This window comes from Berghia stephanieae, chromosome 14 (genome assembly GCF_034508935.2).
Source record: "Berghia stephanieae isolate SIO BIC M18660-M18661 chromosome 14, UCSD_Bste_1.3, whole genome shotgun sequence".
NCBI lineage: Eukaryota > Metazoa > Mollusca > Gastropoda > Nudibranchia > Aeolidiidae > Berghia > Berghia stephanieae.
In genome coordinates, this window is record NC_088373.1 from 6,283,501 (window position 1) to 6,291,000 (window position 7,500).

Below are 7,500 nucleotides of genomic sequence, written 5' to 3' on the forward strand. Positions count from 1 at the left end.
CTTACAGAGAGAACGTCAAACTGGTTTTGCGCATGCGTCTCTCTCGTCCTCGCTTTCGGTGAAGTGTCTCATGCCGCACAACCAACATGACGTTCTCTCTCTAATAACTTTTCCACTCGTGACTTCCAATCAAGGGACGCTACTCTTCCGCTAATCTCATTCCCTATTATTAAACACACGGATTAATATCATTGTTATGTAGTTCTAACGCTTCTTTGTCACCATAATTGGATTAAATAGTCTGATGTCACGTCGCCCAGCATCTTGGTTCGAAACAAAGAAAATCTGTACTTTTCATTCTTCATGCTGGCTAGAACTTTTCATATGTCTTATGATCAGAATGTGTAAAAGCCAAAACATGATAAAATTACAATGATTTTTTTCCCCCTCTGAATACGTTTTTATGCTCGTCAGGAGAAATATTTCATAAGGGCGTCCGCCATTGTTCCGATAGTTTAGAGCCAGTTACTAAGTTACCATGCGTCATTACGAGGGAAGTAACGTTACGACTGTTGAAGAGTATTCTCGGTCTTCCTTTAAAGCCTAGAATTTGAGTTTCAGGTTTTCCTTTCAGTTTTCTGTATTTTTCATTCTTCATGCTGGCTAGAACTTTTCGTCAGTGATTTGATTGATTTTGTTGAATGATTTATTGTAAATGTTGCTGCTCGAAGCTAGAAGAAATAAATAATAATGTGAAATTTAATGTAAGCTTCAATTTAATTACAAAAACAGGTGAAATGAACGTTTCGGGTTTCCCCTTTATCAACAAAACAGGATGAATGAAACACTACAGATGTATGAGATAATGTGGTCGTGGCGTAGGTAAGATGAATAAACAAAAACATACTATCTACACGTTTTTTAATGTTTCGTTTATTCATCTTAACGACGCCACTACCACATTATCTCATTCATATGTAGTGTTTCATTCATCCTGTTTTGTTGATAAAGGGGAAACCCGAAACGTTCATTTGATCTGTTTTTGTAATTAAATTGAAGCTTACGATCAATTTCACATTATTATTTATTGAATGATATATGAACACATGTGCATAATAGATATGTGTGAGTACTTCCGAGCAATTTCGGTGGAAAGGGACACAATAGAAATTATTATTATTATTATATTATTATTATTATTATCATCATTATTATTATTATCATTATTATTATCATTATTATACTTGTTTCCATGAGCACTACTAACGACAACTCACTATGCGGTGCAAAACCAAATAATGACGTCAAAATGCCAGTCTTTTTGGGTTTCAGTATCAGGCTATAACATAACGATGGCTACACTGACACTGACCAAAAGGACTGGCAGTTTGACGTCATTATTTGGTTTTTGCACCGCCTAGTGAGTTGTCGTTAGTAGAGCTCAAGGAAACAAGTTATTTCATTGGTTGAACTATTGAATACAACTCACGATTTGTTTTCTTTTGTGGCAAAAGACTGGCATTTTGACGTCATTTTTTGGTCAGTATCAGGCTAAAGATAACTAAACGATGGATACGGTTTTAGTGTCAGGCTAAAGGATAGCTCGAAGATGTAGTCACTCAGGTCTTTGTTATTGTTTTTTGCCATCCGCGTTTATGAGTAATGCTCATTGAACTATATTAACCCAACTATAAACGTTCATGGATACACACACTTTTGTGTGTTGGACTGTTATACTTCCGGATGGCAATGTTATGAGCTTCTTAGCCAAGCGCATACTATCTATAACATAAGGATGGCGACGATTGAATACCATAATATAGTCATTGATACATTGTTACTGTTGTTATTGTTATGTTGTACCATCATCTACACGGCTAAATAATAACTTGATCATTTTCCATTGACTCACGTGAAACACAATGTGTCATTTCCTGTTTTGGATCCATGACATTCATCTCATCTTATTAGATGTGAGTCAGATTTAAAGACTGGATTTTAATGTTAATAAATGAATGAAAATGAATGAATGAATGAATGAATGAATGAATAGATAAATAAATAAATAAATAAATAGATAAATAAATTTATTAATTTATTAAATAAATAAAATTGTGTATGTGAGTGGATGTGTGTGCATAGTGCATGGTGTGTTTGTAGCCGACGACGTGAGTGTGTGTGTGTGTGTGTGTGTGTGTGTGTTGGGGGGGGGGAGTGTACGTGTATGTATAGAACGAAGTTGACGTCACTCGGGTCTTTGTTATTGTTTTTTGCCATCCGCGTTTCTGAGTAATGCTCACTGAACTCTATTAACCTGACTATAAACGTTCATGGATACACACAGTTTTCTGTCTTGGTCCGTTATACTTCCGGATGGCAATGTTGTGAGCTTCTTAGCCAAGCGCATACTATCTATATGCCAATTAATTGTATTTTCTATTGGCATCAATGTGAACCCAAGTCAATTTCTATATCTTCGGACAATTAAGTTCTAAAGTTCTATTATCATTATTCAATCTCACTATTTATATTTATTCACAATCTTGATAACATTTGTGACCCTTCGCCTCAAACGGTATTAAGTCGGGTTGGTTAAGATGTTGAGAATTGAATTTATAGCCAGAAATATCAGACTTGTGTTGAGTTTGTATGTTTTATTGAGGAGAATGGATACCATATTTTAGGATGCTAATGGCAACAATTTATATTTTTGACCAGTTTAAAATTTAATTCGGCTTTTAAGCATCTGGTTCAATCCGACATAATACCGTTTTGAGCCGATGGGTCACATTTTATTTGGACAATAAAGTTCAATAAGACTATTATAATTTTATCTCGATAACTTTATCCAACATTCTAATTCACGGGGTCGCATCATGATAAAGTCTTTTTCCAACAACCACCCACCAATCAGAAGTCACCGGACCGTGACGGCCGGATAAATGCTGAGATCAACATGTTTTATGTCGATTCAATAAAGTTCAACATTGAATTGATGTGACTTGCACATCCTGTTGTTGCCGTTCGAGTTTCTAAATAATAATACATATAGGTGATTTGTCTTCACAAAACGACGATACGCATTTGTGACCCATGTCTCAAAACGGTATTATGTCGTGTCGGAACGAACCAGATGTTTAAAAGGCGAAATAAATGTTAAACTGATCAAAAATATAAATTGTTGGCATTAGCACCCTAGAATATGATATCCATTCTCCTCAATAAAACATACAAACTCAACACAAGTCTGATATTTCTGGCTATAAATTCAATTTTCAACATCTTAACCAACCCGACTTAATACCGTTTTGAGGCGAAGTCTCACATTTTTGTCGGGTCGTGTCAAGTCGGTAAACATCGTCTCGCTCATAATGTTTATGGATAGTATGAGCTTGGCTAAGAAGCTCACAACATTGCCATCCGGAAGTATAACGGACCAACACACCAAAAACCAAAACTCTGTGTAATGATGAACTTTTATAGTCTGGTTAATACAGTTAAGTGAGAATTACTCATAAATATGGGTGGCAAAAAATAATAAAAAAACAATAACAAAGACCCGAGTGACTTCATCTTCGTTCTTTCTACATGTAATACAATTGAAATTTGGCATGGATTTTCGCAGCTTTCTATAAATAGTTTGAAGATGACGTCACTCAGGTCTTTGTTATTGTTTTTTGCCACCCGCGTTTATGAGTAATGCTCACTGAACTGTATTAACCCGACTATAAACGTTCATGGATACACACAGTTTTGTGTGTTGGTCCGTTATACTTCCGGATGGCAATGTTATGAGCTTCTTAGCCAAGCGCATACTAAATATATATATATATATATAATATATATATATATATATATATATATATATATATATATATATATATATATATATTCAGTAGAGTGATTTCTTCTCACTAAATTCTCTTAGACTATATATAGATAGAATGCGCTTGGCCAAGGAGTTCACAACATTGCCATCCGGAAGTATAACGGACCAACACACAAACTCTGTGTAACCATGAACTTTTGTAGTCTGGTTAATACAGTTTAGTGAGAACAACTCACAAACGCGGATGGCAAAAACAATAACAAAGGCCTGAGTGACGTCATCTGCATACTATCTTATAGATAGTATGCGCTTGGCTAAGAAGCTCATAACATTGCCATCCGGAAGTATAACGGACCAACATACAAAACTGTGTATCCATGAACGTTTATAGTCGGGTTAATAATACAGCTCAGTGAGCATTACTCACAAACGCGGATGGCAAAAAAACAATAACAAAGACCTGAGTGACGTCATCTTCGAACTATCTATAAACTTCAGAGATGGTGTGTATTTTATGTAAACACATACCATCAATTGTCAAATGCTGTGTTTACCGATTTGACATTGAACAGCTATAAATAGAAATGGGCCACGAGGTTTCATGTCTCGATCTTGTCATTTAAGTTTCGGGTGAAACTTGAATTTAAAATCAAAAATAACTGAGAAGTCACACAAACACATTCACCAGCTCATAACACACTTTAATTGCACAAACACACACATACACACACATACACATACACGCACACATACAAACACACATAGACACGCACATATACACACAAACACACACACAAACACACAAAGACACATATAGACACACACATACACACACACAAAGACATACACATACACAAACACACATACACACACATAGACACATAAAACACACACACATAGACACATAAAACACACACACACACACACACACACACAGTTACAATTCACTACACCTTGATTCGCAAAACATAACACATAACCTAACACACTGGCATTCAATGAGAAAAACCAACCAAATTATGACAAGGAACAACAGAATTTGCAACGTCAGGAAAATAAATACATTAATATTCAACAGAGACGCAGTTAAATTTTGTCTTCTGCCCCCCGCCCCCTCCCCCACCCCTCTCTCTATTTCTCTCTCCCTTTCTTCCCCTTCTCCCCGTCATCTGCTTCCCCTCCTTCTATTTCTCCCTCCCTCGCCCCCCCCCCCCCCTCTCTCTATCTATCTATCTCTCTCTCTTTCTTTCTCTCTCTTTTTCCCGCCTCTCTCTCTCTCTCTCTCTCTCTCTCTCTCTCTCTCTCTCTCACCCACTTCTCTCTCTTTCTCCCACCCACCTCTCTCTCTCTCCCATTTCTCTTTATATATCTCTCTCCTACTCCCCTCTCATCCCCTCAGCCCCCCCCCCCACCCTTCTCACTCCATTTTATGAAAACCACTCCTCTCGGCCGAGGAACACTGAAATCCCCCCCCCCCCCCCACCCCCAAAAAAAATAAATAATAATAATAAAAAAATTAAAATAAATAAATAAAACCAAAAAAAAAAACTCTCAAATTTGGGTCATTGCGACATTGGATGGGTCGAGCACGTACTGGGAAAGAAAGAGTTCAGAATGTTAAAGTCAGGAGTTAAAAAATATTTTCATTATAATATCTACCCCTCCAATGACCCCAGCTATAGATAGTTCGAAGATGACGTCACTCAGGTCTTTGTTATTGTTTTTTGCCATCCGCGTTTATGAGTAATGCTCACTGAACTATATTAACCCGACTATAAACGTTCATGGATACACACAGTTTTGTGTGTTGGTTCGTTATACTTCCGGATGGCAATGTTATGAGCTTCTTAGCCAAGCGCATACTGTCTATATTATTTCTTATCAAAATATAATATAGAAGGAACGATGTTGACGTCACTCAGCTCTCTGTTATTGCTTTTAGCCAGCCATTTTTAAGAGTAGTTCTCACTGCATTCTATCAATCAGACGATCAACGTTTAAGGTTTACCATAATATTTTTACTTTTGGTACGTCATAGATCGAACGAAGATGACGTCACTCAGGTCTTTGTAATTTTTTTTTTGCCACCCGCGTTTATGAGTAATTCTCACTAAACTGTATTAACTAGACTATAAACGTTTAACGTTTCACATAGTTTTGTGTGTTGGTCCGTTATATATACTTCCGGATGGCAATGTTGTGAGCTTCTGAGATTTAAGGATTTGACATTAGGACTGATCATTGTGGTCAGAGTATCATAATTGGATTCAATAGTCTGATGTCACGTCGCCCAGCAACGGCGGCCATCGTTGTTCTAAAAAAAGAAAATCGGTACTTTTTATTCTTCATGCTGGCAAGAACTTTTCATGTCTTGTGATCAGAATGTGTAAAAGTCAAAACATGATCAGATTTATAATATTTTTTTCCTCTGGATACGCTTTTATGCTCGTCGGAGAAATATTTCATAAGGGGGTCCGCCATTGTTCCGATAGTTTAGAGCCAGTTACTAAGTTACCATGCGTCATTACGAGGGAAGTGACGTTACGACTGTTGAAGCGTATTTTAGTAAAACTTGATGCGTGATGAAAAAAAAATTGTGAAAGCTAAGACTTGTTTGTTTGTTTGTTTGTTTGTTTGTTCATGTGTTTTACAAAGGCTAAAAGGAACGTCTCTTCCATTTGTTTGTTGCTATTTCACCACAATACATTTCAAACAAAATGACAGCCATCTTACCAGAACAACTAGACTTACAAGGAAATACACACATTAAAAAAAATAAAACCCACTGGAAAACACTAAAACACCAATCTACAAACTCAAACATCTTCAAATATTCATTTGCAGCCCGCACTATCAAAGACTGGAACGCTCTTTCCGAATCATGTGTGAACAACAACAGATTTAGAATCATTCAAACGAAGAATATCAAAATTCTTCAGCCAAAACAACAACAACGTATGTCACATTCAACGATTCTCTCCGCCCTCGAATACAAATACTCAGAATTGAGTCGAATTCGAGTAACATTCATTGTGCGGCCTTGTGGTCTAGTGGTATGACACTCGCTTTCGGATCGGAAGGTCCTGGGTTCGATCCTCGCTCGGCGTATAGTTGGAGTCCTTGGAAAAGACTCTTTACTTACATTCTCTCACCGTACTCAGGTGTAAAATGCGCACATGGCCGTTATAACAGCGTTATCTTTGTCCGAAAAATTGTAATATCGCCTAACAGGCGTCATGTCCCGTCTTACATGTTAAATGTTCATGTTGACCAGGGACCCCTTGTCAAGCGCTCTGAGCACATTTAGTGGATATTGCCCTATATAAAAAACCCTCAAAAAAAAAAGCTCAATTCAGATTCATATTAAAAAAAACTCGGGTTTTCACCCTAAATCTTGCCTTACCTTACCGGAGTTCCGTCTCCCTACAGATGTTGAATGTCATGGAACGCCATTCTTCACGCTCAAGGGCCATTACCGAGCAGTCGATTATCTTTTTGCCAGTTGTTGCCTCCACATTTCCTATCGAGGACTTCCTTGGATTGCCCCGTGCCTTTCTGCTAGCTACATTTCCTTCTTGCACTAGTAGTAGTAGTAGTATCGTTCGGCTACACTTCTATGTTCAAGGTATCAATCCAGGTTCGGAAGTCGTCATCACATTTGTTGATGGTTTCAAATCCCCCTTCGAGTTTTGTCTCTGGGCAATCTAGTACGAGGTGGTTTGCATCTTGTG

At 37.4% G+C, this 7,500-nt stretch overlaps 1 protein-coding gene across 2 annotated transcripts in view; it reads left to right on the top strand.

The window, feature by feature from the left end:
* The window catches only part of LOC144959481 (chitin deacetylase 8-like), a 22,091-nt gene that overhangs the window by 1,115 nt on the left and 13,476 nt on the right, over positions 1-7,500 (top strand). The gene's annotated exons all lie outside the window — the stretch shown is intronic.